Source organism: Ranitomeya imitator, chromosome 2 (assembly GCF_032444005.1).
Source record: "Ranitomeya imitator isolate aRanImi1 chromosome 2, aRanImi1.pri, whole genome shotgun sequence".
Classification (NCBI taxonomy): domain Eukaryota; kingdom Metazoa; phylum Chordata; class Amphibia; order Anura; family Dendrobatidae; genus Ranitomeya; species Ranitomeya imitator.
Window position 1 is genome coordinate 295,124,715 of NC_091283.1, and position 20,306 is coordinate 295,145,020.

At 46.7% G+C, this 20,306-nt stretch overlaps 1 protein-coding gene across 1 annotated transcript in view; it reads right to left on the reverse strand.

Annotated features, from left to right (window-relative positions):
* Nucleotides 1–13,295, reverse strand: part of LOC138663287 (uncharacterized) — a 63,347-nt gene extending 50,052 nt beyond the window's left edge. Inside the window, exon 1 of the mRNA XM_069749464.1 lies at nt 13,247–13,295. The gene's annotated coding sequence lies outside the window, so the exon portion shown is untranslated. The remainder of the gene's footprint in view (nt 1–13,246) is intronic.
* Nucleotides 13,296–20,306: the final 7,011 nt, after the last annotated feature.

Sequence of the window (20,306 nt, forward strand, 5' to 3'; positions counted from 1 at the left end):
AGTTAGTGGACATCTAGGTGGGCTCCCCACCCGCAGTGACTGGCATCCATCGTGACTACTCTGGATATCTCGTTCACCCAGCGAACTCCCCTGGGTGTTGAATCGATCCCTAGCCACCACCGGAGGGAATGGATTACGGTCTCTGGAAGGATTATCTGGTGCGCTATACTGACAATATTTTTCTAATTTGGGATGGGACTCTAGCTGAATTGGAAGAGTTTCAGAAGGATCTTAATGGGATATACTTGGAGTTGCAATTTACTTTGACGCATTCAACTACTCAACTTCAATTCTTGGATACTTTGGTATACAAGGATGGTGACAAATTGAAAACTGATATTTTTTGTGAAAGACACTAACAGGAATAGTCTGTTATTATTCGACAGTAATCATCCAGCCAGCTATTGAGAGCACTTTGAAGAATAGTGTCGGATGACAATATAGTTGATCAACGATTGGAAGAAATGTGCTCTAAATTTGTAACTAGAGGGTATCCAAAAAAGGAGTTGAATAGATTCAGTATGAAGGCTCGTAATTTATCATGTGAATCCATCCGTAAGAGGACCTCTTTAAAACGTTCTTGTGAACGTATTCCATTTGTGTCAACTTATAATTCAGCCAGCAATCAGGTTGATAGGATTTAAAAAAAAACATTGGTCCTATTTACAACGTGGTTTATCGTTAGTTTCAGCTTTTGAGTATTACCCTATGATGTCATATAGAAGGGGACGCAATTTAGGTGATAGACTGGTTAAATCAGATATTGGGACATCTAAAGTTTCAATCCAACAGACCTTGAGAACACCCCGGAATGGTAATTTTCCATATCTGGGCTGTGCTAGCTGCAATAATATGCTGAAAGGGGAATTTGTTTATCACCCTCATACGGGTAAAAAGATCTTTTTAAAGGAACGTTACACCTGCACCTTTAGTTTTGTCATCAATATGATTACGTGCCCATGTGGTTTGGTATACGTGGGTGAGACCACAATGGAGGTGAAGGCCCGTATCAGTAAACATAAAAGTACCATCAGGACAGGACTTACTGATTTGCTGATCCCTAAACATTTTTGGACAATAAACAATCGGTAAACCAATTGCGATTTAAGGTGATTGACAGTGTCCCAACCCTAAGAAGAGGAGGGGACAGATTACTGATATTGAGAAAAAAGGAGATGAGATGGATTTATACATTGGGGACTTTACAGCCCAGGGGTCTGAATTTAGATTTTAATCTACAGGCATGCATCCCCAAATAATTCTATTTTCTCATCTAGGGTGTTGTGGAGTCAACAGTGGTTTGACGTTTTTATTATATTTGACATTTTATTGTGTGTGACTTTACACTCTTTGTATTTTTCCTGATATAGGTAAATGATGTGACAGTCGGTGGACGGTCCATGGGAGATTCTCGGAAAATGCTATTATGATTATGGCCTTTCTGGAAATGGATAATACATGGATATGGTATATATGGCTCTGGTTCATTGTCTCCCGACTGCCCCATTATATACGCTTGATGCTTGCTTTTTGATTTTCTGTTTTTTTTCCCTGTATTTTAACATGCTTTTCCAGATCTATTACGTTATGATAAGTTAGATCCATCATGGATCCTTTTTTTGTGTATGTTACCTTGGCAACCTGATAAGTTGCCGTATCAGATCTTGCCTCCAACAACGTCTCCCTGGTAACCGGCTGGAGTCGCGATCTCGTGAGTCCGCTGTGGGAGGGGTTGCGTGCGCGTCATTGCTGGGTGTGTCCGTGTCACGATCATGTGATATGGGCGCGTCTGGCGTGTGGTGCGCATGTGCTCTTACGATGCGGCTCTTGCGAGACCTGCGACCCGGCGGTGAAACATGTGGGTTGACGCGGGGTTATGATGTAGGTATGGATTTACTACAAAAGGAAACATCTGATTGGCAACATAAAGCGTGCACTAATATATGATATGAAGGGATTGGTTGTCCCTATATTTTTGGCGCTGAAGCCTTGGTTGTACCGGATTGGTCTGGAAGATAACCAACTATTTTGATATTACTACACCTGGTTGGAGCGCTGTTCATCTATTTGCGGACTGTATGGAGTATCCGGGATGGTTCCCTGGACATGGAACGGGCGCCCCATTGAGTGAGTGCTGTCAGCCCTTTCTCTTTTTTTCCTTTTTATGGAAGGATTATCTTGTCTTCCAATCGCCCCCGCAAGACTGCCTCGTTCTCCAAGACACACCACTGAAGACTTCATGTGTAGTACTCAGCCCATTTGACTGCTGATATATAAGCGGTTAGAGATCCCAACAAGGACATTGCTCTTCTGAGAGACATTCTTGGACCTGCTGCAGCTGAGGATATAAGGCCTTTGATGTTTCTTTCCTTTTCTTCCAAGAGGCGGCATTCCTATCTTATCGAGTCTATCACTAGACCCAGTAAGACCTGTGACGTTACTGGTTCTAACCTGGATTTATTTCAAGATCTGGCACCACCCCAGCAACTCTAAAGCCTCTCTGACCATTTTGACGCATTCCTGGCACTGGCGAAAGGAATCCCACACAATCAGAAAATCGCCTAGATACGGTATGACCAATATGTTCTCCTGGAGATGAGCTGTCACTTCCGAAATTAGTTTTGTAAATATCCTGGGGCTATCACTAGCCCAAAGGGAAGAGCCCTGTACTGTATGTGATTTAATCTGTTCTCCAACTCTGAGGAATCTGCGATGTTGTTTGTGAATAGGTACATGGCAATAGGCATCCTTGAGGTCCAGGACTGCCATGTAACAGCCTGGAAACAAGACCGTCAGTGCTGTCCTCACCAACTCCATCTTGAATGATGGGACTGGCGGGGGGGAGTAGAACCCCTTTTTCTTTCCCCCTAGGGGATTTTTACCAGTACATACTTCTGTCTGAGAGACAGGACCTCTTTTTTGCAGCACTAGTTGTTTGTGCGAAGATGGTTGTTCTGGGGTCTCCAAAGATCTCTCTTGGGGTGGAGTGTGGAATTTAATTTCAGGTCTGATCCTACAATTTGAAGGATCCAGGAACTGTAATAAATTTTCACTCAGGCTGGGAAGAAGAGAGGCAGCCTTCCCCCCACCTGGGAAACCGAGTCTTTGGGAGGACTTTTTGGTCTCCCGGGAGGGCTTTCCGAAGAAGAAATCTCTCCCCCCTTTAAGCCGTCTCTCTGGCAATAGCAACCCTTTCTAAAGGACTGCCAAAAGGATGGAAGGGGTGCTCTAGGGAAACCTTTCTTCCTATACCTTGCTTTCTCGAGGATCTCATCAAGGGCTGGACCAAACAGAAATTTTCCTTCACAGGGATGAGAACAAAGCTTAATCTTTACCTGCATGTCTCCTGGCCAACGTTTTAGCCAGACCACTCTGTGACCTGTATTGGATAGCGTGGCAGATCTAGCTGCTGATCTCGCAAAGTCTGCTGATATGGTTGGGATTGACGCCAGTATGATCTCCCTCGGTATTTGCTGCTCTAACTGGTCCTCCAAGTTGTCCTGCCAAACATTCAGGGACCCGGTCGTGCATGTGGCTGCGATGGCCGATCTCAGGACCCCTGCTGAGGACGTCCAGGCCGCCTAAATGAAGCTGTCAGTCTTCCTGTCCAATGACTCTTTTAATGACCCCAAGTTCTCAAATGGGAGGGAAAATCTCCTAGAAATCTTGGATACTGCCACGTCCACCTTTGAGGCTTTATCCCACAAGCAGCATGCTTCCTCTTTAAAGGGGTACTTCCTTTTAAGAGAGGCCAAACCTTGTCCCTTTCTATCCGGTCTTTCCCACTCCCTAATGAGATTCTGTACCGGGAAGGATGTCAATGGGACCAGTGATTCCCAGCCAGTCTCCCATGCGGGTATTTGCCCAGCCACTGGCCTGGCGAGGCTGCTGGGGCGCTTGCTTCTTTCTCTCATGAGGACATGACAGGCGTCTTTTCTCCAGCTGCTAGGGTAACTCCTTTTGCTCCTGCTGATGTGGCTGTAGCTGCTCAGGTGATTGCTGAGCTTCCATCTTGATGTTACTATCTGCCTGCCGGCGGTCCCCTTTCATACTCACACCCACGGGGACCTCCAAGGCGCTACCGTTACCTGGTGACGGCCGCTGCAGACCCATGCCTGACAAACCCTGACCGTCCCAGGACCAGGCATCCACTTCTATCTTCACCGCTGATCTTACTGAGGGTTTCCCATCAAGGACAGGAAACCAATCGATGCAGAGAGAGGAGCTAACCTTTTTATCTTGAAGGTTTCCTGTCCGTGAAGGGCTGATCCCCTCTCTCAAGGTGCTGTTATGGGTGACTGAAAAATGACAGCACTGTGGGAGAATTATACTGTGCATGGTGTAATGGCGGTACTGTGGGAAGGTTATTCTGTGTGTGGGGGAATGGCAGTATTGTGGGAATATTATACTTTGAGGAGGGAATGACTATAATGTGAGTAGTTTACTGTATACTGTGTGTGGGGGAATGGCGTTGCCGTGGAAACATACTGTGTGTGGTGGGATGGTGGTACTGTGAAAATATTATACTGTGTGGATGGCATGGTGGTACTGTAAGAAGATTATACTGTGTGTGGTGGATTTGTGGTACTATGAGAACATTATACTGTGTGTGGGGAAATTACATTGCTGTGGGAACATTATACTGTGTGTGGTGGGATGATGGTACTATGGGAATATTATACCATGTGAAGGGAATGGTGGTACCATGGAAATATCTTTTGTGTGAGATGTTAGCACTGTTTGAACATTATACTGTGTGAATGGCATCATACATACTGCATAATGGGTTTTAAAAGGCGTGCCATAGGAAGTGGGAATTCTCAGCAATGTGCGCCATTTGTACAAGAAGTCTGCCATCTGCCATCCAGGCTGGACCCTGAGGAATCAATAGGCCGAGGGAGAGTTCCAGCAAGGAAGAGTCTAGATCGGAGGTCTCAAACTTCAATCCTCAAGGGCCGCAAACAGGTCATGTTTTCAGGATTTCCTTGTACTGCACAGGTGATAATTTAATCACCTACACACATAATGATTGCAGCACCTTGTGCAATGCTAAGGAAATCTTGAAAACACGTATGGTTTGCGGCCCTCGAGGAATGCAGATTGAGACCCCTGGTCTAGATAGTACCTTGATGATGCAGCTTCTTGACATACAGTGGGTACGGAAAGTATTCAAACCCCTTTAAATGTTTCACTCTGTTTCATTTCAAGCCATTTGGTAAATTCAAAAAAGTTCAGTTTTTCTAATTAATGTACACTCTGTACCCCATCTTGACTGAATTAACAGGAATGTAGTAATTTTTGCAAATTTATTAAAAAAGAAAAACTGAAATATCACATGGTCATAAGTATTCAGACCATTTGCTCAGTATTGACCCTTTTGAGGTAGTGCAGCCATGAGTCTTCTTGGGAATGATGCAACAAGTTTTTCACACTTGGATTTGGGGATCCTCTGTCATTCTTCCTTGCAGATCCTCTCCATTTCTGTAAGGTTGGATGGTGAACATTGGTGGACAGCCATTTTCAGGTCTCTCCAGAGATGCTCAATTGGGTTTAGGTCAGGGCTCTGGCTGGGCCTGTCAAGAATGGTCACAGAGTTGTTCTGAAGCCACTCCTTTGTTATTTTAGCTGTGTGCTTAGGGTTATTGTCTTGTTGGAAGGTGAACCTTCGGCCAAGTCTGAGGTCAATAGCACTCTGGAAGAGGTTTTCATCCAGGATATCTCTGTACTTGGCCGCATTCATGTTTCCTTCAATGACAACCAGTCGTCCTGTCCCTGCAGCTGAAAAACACTCCCATAGCATGATGCTGCCACCATGTTTCACTGTTGGGATTGTATTGAGCAGGTGATACCACATACCACTTAGAATTATCATCAAAAAGGTATATCTCAAGGAGGATCACAATGAAATGGACAGCATGTGACTTAAATACGAGTGTCTAAGCAAAGGGTCTGAATACTTATGACCATGTGATATTTCAGTTTTTCTTTTTTATTAATTTTTCAAAAATTTCTACATTTGTTATTTTTTCAGTCAAGATGGGGTGCAGCGTGTACATTAATGAGAAAAAATAAACTTTTTTGAATATACCAAATGGCTGCAATGAAACAAAGAGTGAAAAATTTAAAGGGGTCTGAATACTTTACGTACCCACTGTAAAAGGCCATTACAAAAAAAGGTGCAAATTTGGCGGAACACAAAGAAAGGGCAGGACGTGTGTAGGGGAAGAAACAGGCCGAGGTACCAGGCCGTGGTAAAATGCCCAAGGCAGCAGGTTGTGGCTTGCCGGGAAGCAGAACCCAGGCAGCACCAGATGAGTCCCAGAATCCATGCTACAATATCCAAGGCCTGAGAACCAGACCTTCCCCAGTCAAGACCCAGAGCACATACTACTCCAGGCAACAGCCGAGTCCCAGCCCTCACTACTTCAGGTACGAGAGACATCCGCCGTTGGTCAAGCACTGAAGATCCGAGAGGATATTCTGCTCGGGAGTTTACGCCTGCATTGAAGAGCAGGAGGTGCGAGTGATCTGGGCCGTTGCTTCCAGCAATGATGTACAGAAAAGGGGTTGGTCTGGGATAGTACTACAGTCAGGACAGGGGCAGGTTGAACTGAAGGCAGTTCAGCGAGCCTTAATAGACTTTGTCAGGAGGACATGTGGCCAAGCGGTAAGAACTGGAGACCTCAACTATGGCCTGTGTTCGCAGAAGAAGTAGCATTGAGGCCTATATGTGTTGGGACATCACCCTTGTCAGTAGCTAACGTAACATACGGTTAGAGGCTGCTATTACAGTGAGAGTGAGCAGAACAATTCATTGTATTTATGATACAGTATATTTCACCTCGTAATAACCCTTTTTTGCATTATATACTGTTGCTGCAGGGATCATAGTTCCATCACATCAGGGAAATAAATAATGATATTGGTTACTTCTGCCTTGTGTTTGTAGGATATAATGGGGGAATTACACTGTGTGGAGGGATGACAGTACTGTGGAAACATAACACTGTGTGGGGGATGGTGGTACTGTGAGAACATTATGCTGTGTGGGGGGTGGCGGTACTGTGGGAACATTATAATGTGTGGGAGGAATGACGGTACTGTGGGAACATTATACTGTGTGTGAGGGGATGGTGATACTGTAAAAACATTATACTGTGGGGTGATGACTGTATTGTGAAAACATTATACTGTGTGTGGGGGGTATGGCGGTACTGTTGGATCATTATACTTGTGAGGGAACCATACACACACCTCCCAACTGTCCCGGATCCAGCGGGGCTGTCCGATTTTAACAGTCAGCTCCAAGGTGACGGGCGGGACATTAGTTTTCCCACACTGACTGCACTGTCAGCCTCATCCTGATCCCTCCACCCGCAGAGCAGCACACCACATATATGGCTGCTCTGTGCGCACAGGACCTGTCATGAGGTCACAGGAGGGGAGGCGTCAGGGGTCACATGATCGGGACCTCTGTGTATGCATGCAGGACTCTGCTGGTTGTCATGGTGCTTGATGAGGGTAAGTTTGTGTGGGGTCAGGAGGTGTTTAAAGTGTGGATGTAGCAGAGCCGTGTGTGTGCGAGGTGTACGGAGCGGAGCCATGTGTGTGTGAGGTGTACGGAGCGTGTGTGACGCCCCAGGGTCCTGGTTGTCACAGTGACATTGATTTCCTCACAGGGAGAGTGATGTTAAGTTTGGAAGCGATGAAGGAAGATTTTTTATCAGGTAACCACAATGCATACAACATATTCACACTCCAGACCAGAAGGGGGAGCTCTAAACCTGTTTAAGATGAACTTGCCTATAACTACATCCTGATCTGGAGGGAAAGGGTTGAGTTTCAGTTCTGAGGAGAGCAGACCGACAGAGAGTGTCAGAAGGTCTGAAGGGGCCTGTGGTCGGAACTACTGCAGCTCCTGGAGGAAGAGACATACAGAAAGCCGAACATTGTTCAGTGAGTGTGCAGCAGAGCGAAGCGCATGAGAGTAATATCAGGGGAGACCAGCTAAGATCAGACTGCCTTCCCCTGAAGCGCAGAAATCCGGTAGCCAGACCACCGAAGTTGTAAGGACTCTACGACTTACAGCAGAAACCGGCAGGACAGCTGAATTGCAAGTTACATGTCCGCCTTAATACCCAGGAGACACAGTGACACTTTTAGAGCCCGGGGCGTGCTAGAGTCCCTATAAACAGACTCCAGTCACCAGTCATACGGGTTATGTCCTATCCGGGGGACAGAGAGAGGGATAACATCTATGAGGACCTTATGTGAAGCTTTAAGCAGTAAGGGACTACACCACCATGGCGCTAGAAGAAGGCTTTCAACTCCACTTGGTAAAGGTGACTCTGGATTTGCTTCCAAGCCGGCCGGACCCTGCCTGCCCTGTGATCTGGTACACTGGACTGTGGCTGCCTGAAGTCTTCAGTAAACCAGGTAAAGAGACTGCAAACCTGTGTCTTCGTTCTTTACTGCACTCCTCACCATCTTCCATCTACACCACGGGAGTCCTGGGGATATACTTCACCTGTGGGAAGGTATACCATCTAGCTGCCATAACATCACCACAGTGGACCCCATAAAGCAGCGTCGGTCACCCTGACCGAATACCACAGGTGGCGTCACGAACACAAACTTTATTCCCTTTAAAGACCTTCCTCTTTTACATGGGCGCCCAGGGCCACGAACCGGGTTCAGCCACCGTGACATCCCCCTGTGAACAGCAGGACCCGATACCGAGTACCCCACGGCCCTGGCTGGCGACTCATGTGCGAGGCATACAGAGCAGAACCGCGTGTGTGCGAGGTGTACGGAGCGGAGCCGCATGTGTACGAGGTGTACAGAGCGGAGCCGCATGTGTACGAGGTGTACAGAGCGGAGCCGCATGTGTACGAGGTGTACAGAGCGGAGCCACATGTGTACGAGGTGTACGGAGCGGAGCTGAATGTGTGCAATGTGTACAGAGCAGAGCCGTGTGTATACAAGGTGTGTGGAGCAGAGTTGTGTGTCCAAGGTGTACAGAGCGGAGCCACGTGTGTGTGTGTACGAAGTGTACAGAGCGGACGCTAGCTGTGTCAGATCGGAGCTCTGACACTGACTGGCACAGGAGACACGGAGAGGTCTTTATCAGTGGTATACCGGAGTTGCAGCAATGTGAGCAGTCAGCGGCGCGGCTGGATGACATTGTTTAGCGCCACCGGAGTGGAAGCCGCCGGCTGCTGCGAGGGAGCACGTTGAAAGGTGTGTGTGTGTGTGTGTGGTGATGGAGAAGGCATTGATGGGGGTAGGGTAACCATGTGTGGCCATTATACTGTGCAAAGCATCATGTGAGCCCCATTATACAGTACATATAGTGCTGCACAAACGTTATGGCCCCATAAGATGCCCCATACAAACACTTGCCCCATATAGTGCTGCACAAACATTATTACCCCATAAGATGCTCCATACAGACATTTGCCCCATTTGCTGTTGCTGCGATAAAAAAAAATAATCACATACTCACCTCTCCGTCGCTCAGGCCCCCGGCACTTTCAATATTCACTTGCTCCTCGTTCCAGCCGCCGCTCCATCTTCTTCAGCGTCTTCTGCACTGACGCTCAGGCAGAGGGCGCGCACTAAGCATGTCACCGCGCCCTCTCACCTCAGCGTCACTGCAGAAGACGGAGGCGGAGCGGCGGCTGGAACGAGGAGCAGGTGAATATCCCGCTCCCCTCCCCGTTATACTCACCTGCTCCTGGCGCGGTGCGGTCCCTGCTTCCCGGCGCTGTTGCTTCTTCCTGTATTGAGCGGTCATCGTTACCGCTCATTACAGTAATGAATATGCGGCTCCACCCTTATGGGAGGTGGAGCCGCATATCCATTACTGTAATGAGAGGTGCCATGTGACTGCTCAGTACAGGAAGAAGCCGGGGAGCCGGGGACGACTGCAGGGACCGCGCCAGGAGTAGGTAGGTGAGTATAATTAGACAGCTCCCGGTCCTAGGCACTGGCAGCTGCCTTCCCCTAATGCCAGCCTTGAATGGGCCCCCCTGTCTCGTCAGGGCCCGGGTACGCCGGGTGCTGACGCCGGCCCTGCGGAGCATTATGCGTGTCCATTATACAGTCTGGAGCATCCTGTGTGGCCATTATACAGTATGGAGCATCATGTGTGGCCATTATACAGTATGGAGCATCATGTATATGTGGCGATTATAGAGCATGGAGCACTATGTTTGGCCATTATACAGTATGGAGCATCATGTGTGGCTATTATACAGTACGGAGCATCATGTGTGGCCATTATACAGTATGGAGCATCATGTATATGTGGCGATTATAGAGTATGGGGCACTATGTTTGGCCATTATACAGTATGGAGCATCATGTATGGCTATTATACAGTACGGAGCATCATGCGTGGCCATTATACAGTATGGAGTATCATGTTTGGCCATTATACAGTATGGAGCATCATGTGTGGCCATTATACAGTATGGAGCATCATGTTTGGCCATTATACAGTATGGAACATCATGTGCGGTCATAATACAGTTTGGAGCATCATGTGTGGGTATTATACAGTACGGAGCATCATGCGTGGCCATTATACAGTCTGGAGCATCATGTTTGGCCATTATACAGTATGGAGCATCATGTGTGGCCATTATACAGTATGGAGCACTATGTGTGGCCATTATACAGTATGGAGCATCATGTGTGGTCATTATACAGTATGGAGCACTATGTGTGGCCATTATACAGTATGGAGCATCATGTGTGGTCATTATACAGTATGGAGCACTATGTGTGGCCATTATACAGTATGGAGCATCATGTGTGGCCATTATACAGTCTGGAGCATCATGTGTGGCCATTATACAGTATGGAGCATCATGTGTGGCCATTATACAGTATGGAACATCATGTGCGGCCATTATACAGTATGGTGCATCATGTGCGGCCATTATACAGTCTGGAGCATCATGTGTGGCCATTATACAGTATGGAACATCATGCGTGGCCATTATACAGTATGGAGCATCATGTGCGGCCATTATACAGTATGTAGCATCATGTGTGGCCATTATACAGTATGGAGCACTATGTGTGGCCATTATACAGTATGGCTATAAAGGCACAGATGATTGGCCTCGGGGAGACCAAAACATCCAACACCGCGGAGACACCATCACGTGTTTCTCAACGCAGTGATTCCAGAACACTGCCCCCATCCCTTATGGGAAATATGCAGATGCATGTAAAGAAGCTGCGGAGACACCATCACGTGTTTCTCGACGCAAGCAGTGAATAGCCAGGCCTTTCCCCGGGAAGGAACAACCACGGGAAGGGCAGCATCCTATGAAGGAAAGCCACCTATGCCAAGCATGGTATCCATCCACAGACAGCTGTTTTGGGGTTTTTGCCCCTCATCAGTGTGGAGTAGGAATCTGGCTATTAGGAGCAGCGCCTAGTAAAAAGGCTGCGTTGAGAAACACGTGATGGTGTCTCCGCGGTGTAGGATGTTTTGGTCTCCCCGAGGCCAATCATCTGTGCCTTTATAGCCTTTTTACTAGGCACTGCTCCTAATAGCCAGATTCCTACTCCACACTGATGAGGGGCAAAAACCCCAAAACAGCTGTCTGTGGATGGATACCATGCTTGGCATAGGTGGCTTTCCTTCATAGGATGCTGCCCTTTCCGTGGTTGTTCCTTCCCGGGGAAAGGCCTGGCTATTCACTGCTTGCGTCGAGAAACACGTGATGGTGTCTCCGCAACTCCTTTACATGCATTATACAGTATGGAACATCATGTGCGGCCATTATACAGTATGGTGCATCATGTGCGGCCATTATACAGTCTGGAGCATCATGTGTGGCCATTATACAGTATGGAACATCATGCGTGGCCATTATACAGTATGGAACATCATGCGTGGCCATTATACAGTATGGAGCATCATGTGCGGCCATTATACAGTATGGAGCACTATTTGTGGCCATTATACAGTACAGAGCATCATGTGTGGTCATTATACAGTATGGAGCATCATGTGCGGCCATTATACAGTATGGTGCATCATGTGTGGCCATTATACAGTACAGAGCATCATGTGTGGTCATTATACAGTATGGAGCATCATGTGGGGCCATTATACAGTATGGTGCATCATGCGTGGCCATTATACAGTATGGAGCATCATGTGCGGCCATTATACAGTATGTAGCATCATGTGTGGCCATTATACAGTATGGAGCACTATGTGTGGCCATTATACAGTACAGAGCATCATGTGTGGTCATTATACAGTATGGAGCATCATGTGCGGCCATTATACAGTACAGAGCATCATGTGTGGTCATTATACAGTATAGAGCATCATGTGTGGTCATTATACAGTACAGAGCATCATGTGTGGTCATTATACAGTATGGAACATCATGCGTGGCCATTATACAGTATGGAGCATCATGTGCGGCCATTATACAGTATGTAGCATCATGTGTGGCCATTATACAGTATGGAGCACTATGTGTGGCCATTATACAGTACAGAGCATCATGTGTGGTCATTATACAGTATGGAGCATCATGTGCGGCCATTATACAGTATGGTGCATCATGTGTGGCCATTATACAGTACAGAGCATCATGTGTGGTCATTATACAGTATGGAGCATCATGTGGGGCCATTATACAGTATGGTGCATCATGTGCGGCCATTATACAGTATGGAGCATCATGTGCGGCCATTATAAAGTATGGAGCATCATGTGCGGCCATTATACAGTATGGAGCATCATGTGCGGCCATTATACAGTCTGGAGCACTATGTCCATATTTTTTTGTTCATAATTATTGTTTATGAAAGTGTGATCAGCAGTGCTAAATTGGTGTGGTTGGGGCGTAGATATGGGTGTGACTAGCTGCAAAATGAATGTGGCCAGAGGCGTGGCCAAAAATTTGCACGCGCCGCAAACTTTATCCCTCTCCCTTCTTCAAAAGTTGTGAGGTATGCCATATATATTGCATAAGGAACTTTATGGGGGCATTACACTGTGTGGGGCCAAGAAAGGGGCCCTGTACTATGAGAACAATCCGTTTCCTCCCTTCCTGTCTTCCATAGTTGGGTCGTATGTATCTACTACAGGAAACAGCACAAAAACGTTATGATTCTTACAAAGTGGCAACAAAAACCCCAAAAGAGTCTCAGTGCTGAAGGGGTTAATGTCCACCGCGCTCAGTAATGGGGAATCTCCAGCACCTACCTCCACCTGCAGAGCCGCACTCCACATAAACGGCTGCTCTGTGCACACAGGACCTGTGATGAGGTCACAGGAGGGGAGGAGTCAGTGGTCACATGATCAGGGGCCTCAGTTTGATTATCTCCACAGTGAAGACGCTACATGGAAACTTCTCCTCAGTCAGTGACATTTCCGCCATTATTCGCCCCTCACTACTGGCACAATTACCCCGCGCCGCCTTTTCTACACAGTGTTATGTGTGGAATGTAACGTGTGATTTCTCTGATTGAAGTCAAATAGACCCCACACATGAGGGAATTATTAGCCCCGATTTTTTTTTATTTTCACCGGGCGTATACTATATGGCGGCATATTTTTCTTGACTTATTGTATTTTATTATAGTGGTAACATTTATTGATATGACTTGTGTTTTATTTGTGAAAAAAATCAGAAATTTGATGAAAATTTTGAACTTATAATAATAATTTTATTTATATAGCGGCAACATATTCCGCAGCGCTTTACAAATTATAGTGGGGACTTGTACAGACAATAGACATTACAGCATAACAGAAATACAGTTCAAAACAGATACCAGGAGGAATGAGGGCCCTGCTCGCAAGCTTACAAACTATGAGGAAAAGGGGAGACACGAGAGGTGGATGGTAACAATTGCTTTAGTTATTCGGACCGGCCATAGTGTAAGGCTCAGGTGTTCATGTAAAGCTGCATGAACCAGTTAACTGCCTAAGTATGTAGCAGTACAGACACAGAGGGCTAATAACTGCATAAACTGTATGAGAACATGATGTGAGGAACCTGATTATGTTTTTGTTTATTTATTTTTTTTTTTAATGGGCCACATAGGGATAGTTAGGTTAATGCGTTGAGGCGGTAGGCCAATCTGAACAAATGAGTTTTTAGGGCACGCTTAAAACTGTGGGGATTAATCGTATTAACCTAGGTAGTGCATTCCAAAGAATCGGCGCAGCACGTGTAAAGTCTTGGAGACGGGAGTGGGAGGTTCTGATTATTGAGCATGCTAACCTGAGGTCATTAGCAGAGCGGAAGGCACGGATAGGGTGGTAGACTGAGACCAGGGAGGAGATGTAGGGTGGTGCTGAGCCATGGAGTGCTTTGTGAATGAGGGTAATAGTTTTGTACTGGATTCTTGAGTGGATAGGTAACCAGTGTAATGACTGGCACAAGGTAGAGGCATCGGTGTAACGGTTGGTGAGGAATATGATCCTGGCTGCAGCATTCAGGACAGATTGGAGCGGGGAGAGTTTGGTAAGAGGGAGGCCGATTAGTAGAGAGTTACAATAGTCCAGACGAGAATGAATAAGTGAAACAGTAAGAGTTTTTGCAGAGTCGAAAGTAAGAAAAGGGCGAATTCTAGAAATGTTTTTGAGACGCAGATAAGAAGAGCGAGCCAGTGATTTGATGTGGGGGTGAATGAAAGCTCAGAATCAAGTATGACCCCAAGGCAGCGGGCATGTTGCTTTGGAGTAATGGTGGAACCACACATGGAGATGGCAATGTCAGGCAAAGGTAGGTTAATAGAGGGAGAAAACACGAGGAGTTCAGTTTTTGACAGGTTCAGTTTAAGATAGAGGGAGGACATGATGTTAGAGACAGCGGTATGACAATCACTGGTGTTTACTAAAAAGGTCGGCGTGATAACAGGAGAAGAGGTGTATAATTAGGTGTCGTCAGCATAGAGATGGTACTGGAAACCAAATCTACTGATTGTCCAATAGGGGCCGTATACAAAGAGAAGAGGAGGGGGCCTAGGACTTATCCTTGAGGAACCCCTACAGTAAGGCCGGTTTCACACGTCAGTGTCTCCGGTACGTGAGGTGACAGTTTCCTCACGTACCGGAGACACTGACTCACGTAGACACATAAAAATCACTGCATCTGTTCAGATGTCAGTGATTTTTTGCGGACCGTGTCTCCGTGTGCCAAACACGGAGACATGTCAGTGTTCGTGGGAGCGCACGTATTACAAGGACCCATTAAAGTCAATGGGTCCGTGTAAAACACGTACCGCACACGGACATTGTCCGTGTGCCGTGCAGGGGACAGCGCTACATTAAGCGCTGTCCCCCCCACTGGTGCTGAATCCGCGATTCATATCTTCCCTGCAGCAGCGTTTGCTGCAGAGAAAATATGAATTAAATATATGCGGTCACGTGGGGCCTCTCATTTACAGTAATGAATATGCGGCTCCACCTCCCATAGGGGTGGAGCCGCATATTCATTACTGTAATCGGCGGCCCCACGTGACCGCATACAGGAGAAGATGCGGCCAGAACAGGAAGCAGCGCCAGCCAACGAGGGAGGCGGGTGAGTATTTTCAGAACAGCGGGGGGCGCACAGTGGGTGGGAGGGCGGTGGACACATAGATCTTTATTTTAAACACTATTATTCATATTTTCTCTGCAGCAAACGCTGCTGCAGGGAAGATATGAATCGCGGATTCAGCACGATGCAGGGGACAGCGCTAAACTTTAGCGCTGTCTCCTGCACGGTGCGTGTGGTACCCAGTGGGCACACGGGCGGCACACGTGTGCCGCACGTGTGCCACACTGATGTGCCACGTGAGCACACGGACACGGATAACTCCAGTACTGATTTTATACGGTACTGGAATTATCTGGATGTGTGAAACCGGCCTAAGGGGAAGGTGACAGAAAGAGGAACCAGCAAAAGATACAGTGAAGGAGCGGTCAGAGAGATATGAGGAGAACCAGGAGAGAACGGTGTCCTTGAGGCCGATGGAGCAGAGCATAGTGAGGAGGAGCTGATGGTCCACAGTGTCGAATGCTGCGGAGAGATCCAAGAGAATTAGCATGGAGTAGTCACCATTAGATTTAGCTGTTAGTAGGTCATTAGAGACTTTAGTGAGGGCAGTTTCAGTAGAGTGTAAAGAGCGGAAACCAGATTGAAGAGGGTCTAGAAGAGAGTTATCTGAGAGATAGCGGGTAAGACCGGAGTGGACCAGGCACTCGAGGAGTTTAAAGATGAAGGGAAGATTAGAGACAGGTCTATAATTAGCGGCACAGTTTTGATCGAGGGATGGTTTTTTAAGTAATGGATGTATGATGGCATGCTTAAATGAGGATGGAAAATACCGGAAGTGAGAGAAAGGTTGAATATTTTTGTTAGGTGAGAGGTGACAGCCGTGGAAAGGGACTAGAGATGTGACGGAATGGGGTCACTGGTGCAAGTGGTTGGGCGAGAAGATGCAAGGAGCCTGATTACTTTTTCTTCTGTAACTGGTTCAAAGTCAGAGAGTGAACTAGATGCAGTGGGGGAGGGAGGACAGTGCATGGTATGAAGAGATTGGGAGATGATTTCCTGTTGAATGTGGTCAATTTTTTCTTTGAAGTAATTGGCCAGATCGTCAACGCGGAGATCTGTGGTTGGGGCCTGCACTCTTGGGTTGAGTAGGGACTGGAAAGTGTCAAAGAGACGTTTAGGGTTATTGGACAGCGAGGTGATGAGGGTGTTGAAATAGGTTTGTTTGGAGAGGTGAAGGGCAGAGTTGTATGTTTTTAGCATGAACTTATAATGGATGAAAACTTCGGGTAGATTAGATTTTCTCCACAGACGTTCGGTGCACGTGGAGCACCGCTGCAGGAAACGTGTTTGCAGCGTGTGCCACAGTTGTCGCTGTCTGTGCTGAGTTGTTTTATTTATAGGAGGAGCAGCTTCATCCAGGGCACTTTGCAGGGTTTCATTGTAATGCTTCAGAGCAGAATCATGACATGAGATGGAGGAGATTGGGGCCAATGAGGACTGCAAGTTCTTTATAAGTTTCTGGGTGTTAATGGCCTGTATGTTTCTAGAAGTGTGGAAAGTGGGGGTGACCTGAGCGGGATGGCAGTTCTTGATAGAGAATGAAAGAATGTTGTGGTCAGAGAGCGGGAGGGGGGAGTTTGTGAAATCATCCACTGAGCAAAGTCGGGAGAAACCAAGTCGAGGGAGTTTCCATCTTCATGCGTTGGAGAGTTAGTATGCTGCGAGGGGCCGAAAGAGGAGGTTAGAGATAAAAGGTGAGAAGCAGATGGGGAGAGGGGAGAAGCAATGGGGATGTTTAAATCACCCATGATGAGGGTGGGGGTGTCACAGGAGAGAAAGTGTGGAAGTCAGGTGGCAAAGTGATCCAGGAACTGATGAGAGGGGCCGGGAGGACGATACACCACCGCCACTCGCATGGAGAAGGGGATGTAGAGTCTGACAGCATGGACCTCAAAGGAAGGGAAGACAAGTGAGGGTACTTGGGGGATAACTTGGAAGGTACATTTGGGTGAAAGGAGCAGACCAACGCCTTCACCTGCTCTGTTGTCCGATCTTGGGGTATGAGAGAAATGTAGTCCACCATATGAAAGAGCAGCAGCAGCGGTGGTGTCTGACTGCTGGATCCAGGTTTCAGTAAGGGCCAGGAGATTAAGAGAATTAGAAAGGAAGAAGTCATGGATGAAAGGGAGTTTATTACACACAGAATATCTTGGGACCAGTAGTGTGGTTGTTGTATTTTATATGTTTTTATTTTTGTGCATTTGTTTCTTTCTTTAATAAATTATTTTTGTATTTTTTGCTATTCAGTTTGTATTTTTTTGGGCGTGCGCCCTATTTGCATAGCTTTCTTTCTCTTGTTGTTTTTCTATTACACACAGAGCGAGAATTCCAAAGGGCACAATTGAAAGAGACAGAAGGCATGCAGGGAATATTAATAAGGTTAGAGGGGTTTCTGAGTGTAGCAGTTGGGACGTTGGATTTGCTATAACATGGGGGGCTGGGGTTGGGAGAGATGTCTCCTGCGACTAGGAGAAGGATGATAGAAAGAGTGAGCAGATGGTTAAGTGATTTGTGAGAGCGTATCTCGTGTTGGATGGTGGGACTGAATGGATCTGCACTGTTAAGCAATGTGAACAGAGCATGAGTGCTATACATAGGAGAGGAAAGGACAGAGGGGCCGATATGAATGGAGTGTAAAGAGTTAATGCAAGGGCGGTGAATGTGAGTGAATTCAGCAGCCAGGATATAGATTATACAAATACATATGGTGAATATTTGTTCTGTTCCAAATGAACAAGGAATAGAATTACTTAATTGTCTTACCTGTCTCCTGCCCTGTCTATCTGCCATGTTTTAACTGCCAGTACTTTGATAAATGTACTTCGATTAAATGTGCATGAATGCTCCCATGCACGAATGCTTCACCAAACTATGTCTAAATTTATAGGAGGCTAGCTCTTAGATCTTACCTTTTTTTTCTCTGGTTAGCAATCAATCTAAGTTAAGTTGGGACAGCAGGACACAAATGTAGTGAACAGATAGACAAATGTCCAGGCTTACATGGATCATAAACCACTTTGCAAAACAGTTATATGCCTCTCTGCTTAAGGGACAAGCAGAAGTAAGTTCAATAGCTATCTATAAAAACAAATGTTTGCTAAGGCTACTTTCACACTTGCGTCGTGTGACGTCCGTTGCAATGCATCGTTTTGGGGAAAAAACGGATCCTGCAAATGTGCCCGCAGTATGCGTTTTTTGCCCATAGACTTGTATTGCCAACGGATCGTGACGTATGGCCATACGTCGCATCCATCGTGCACTGGATGCGTTGTGTTTGGGCGGACCGTCGGCACGAAAAAACGTTCAATGTAAAGTTTTTTCGTACGTCGCATCCGCCATTTCCTACTGCGCATGCGCGGCCGGAACTCCGCACCCTCCTCCCCGGACTTTAGAATGGGCAGCGGATGCGTTGAAAAACTGCATCCGCTGCCCACATTGTGCTAAATTTTCACAACGTGCATCGGTACGTCGCGCCGACGCTTAGCAACGGACCCGTACTGACGCAAGTGTGAAAGTAGCCTAAGATAACTTACAAATCTAGATACATGCAGGATTCAATGCCAGAGATAGAATGAGTTAGATACCATTCAGGTTGCTTGCTGACAATGAACGGAGTGAAAAGACATGCAAGGTAATTCAGTTCAGAGGTTGAATGATATGATTCATCCATGTTTTAACTGCCAGTACTTTGATAAATGTACTTTGATTAAATCTGCATGAATAAAAGTGCACGATTGCTCCCCTGCACGAGGCAATACGGGCAACAATTATGTTGCAGATAGTGCTGCAAGAAGGCGCTTATGGGTCGGTCTCTTTCATGAGGTCCAAGTCCATAGTGTGTTGATGATGGGATAACACTCAAGCTTGCTTCCTCCTTCGCCTCTTGGCAAGCACGGACAACAGAGAAGGAATCATCATCTTCGTCACCTAATTGTTGCGAGTACATCACCTCTTCCTCCTCATCCTTCTCCATTTGTTCCTCCTCATGGCAACCACCTGTGAGAGGACAGACCAGAACTTAGAGATATTGTTGACCCGTCTGCATCATCCTCTGCCTCCTCCTCTTTCCCCGGGACCACCACCTCCTTCCGCAGACTATTCTATTCAAAGTGTGATCCAGGATGTAGATGACAGTAATAGTGATGCTGATGATGGTATCATCAGCACTAATCATCTTAGTAGTGATTTCGAAAACGTGCATAAGGGTGCAGAGGTCCACTCCACAAGTGTGAATTGCACCACGTCCACACTGCGTTGGGCCAGGCCGTGCAAAATGTCATACTGCACTAGGTCTCGGCTCTGCTGCCACAGTTGCTGCAATATGTACAGAGTTGAATTCCATGGTGTCATCACATCGCATATCAACCAGTTAAAGATCTTTATACCAACATAAGTGCAATGTTGGAAGTGAGCACCCAACGACATTGGTTTCTGCAGTAGTGCATTCACAGGCTGGGACAGTGGTGGAGGAATTGCTGTACCATGAGGTTGAGGATGCGAACCATGCAAGGCACATATGTGAGATTACCCCGACGTAGGGCCGCCACAAGGTTTGCACCAGGTGGTCCAGGCTCAGTGGAGACAGTCATTGCTCAAGCTTAAAAAAGAAGGATGAAAAAGACAGAAATGAAAAAGGGAGATAAAGCTGTTTAAGGTTATACTAACCTGATTTCTTTGTGTATACACAACATTTCAATCACTTATACTGTACATCCA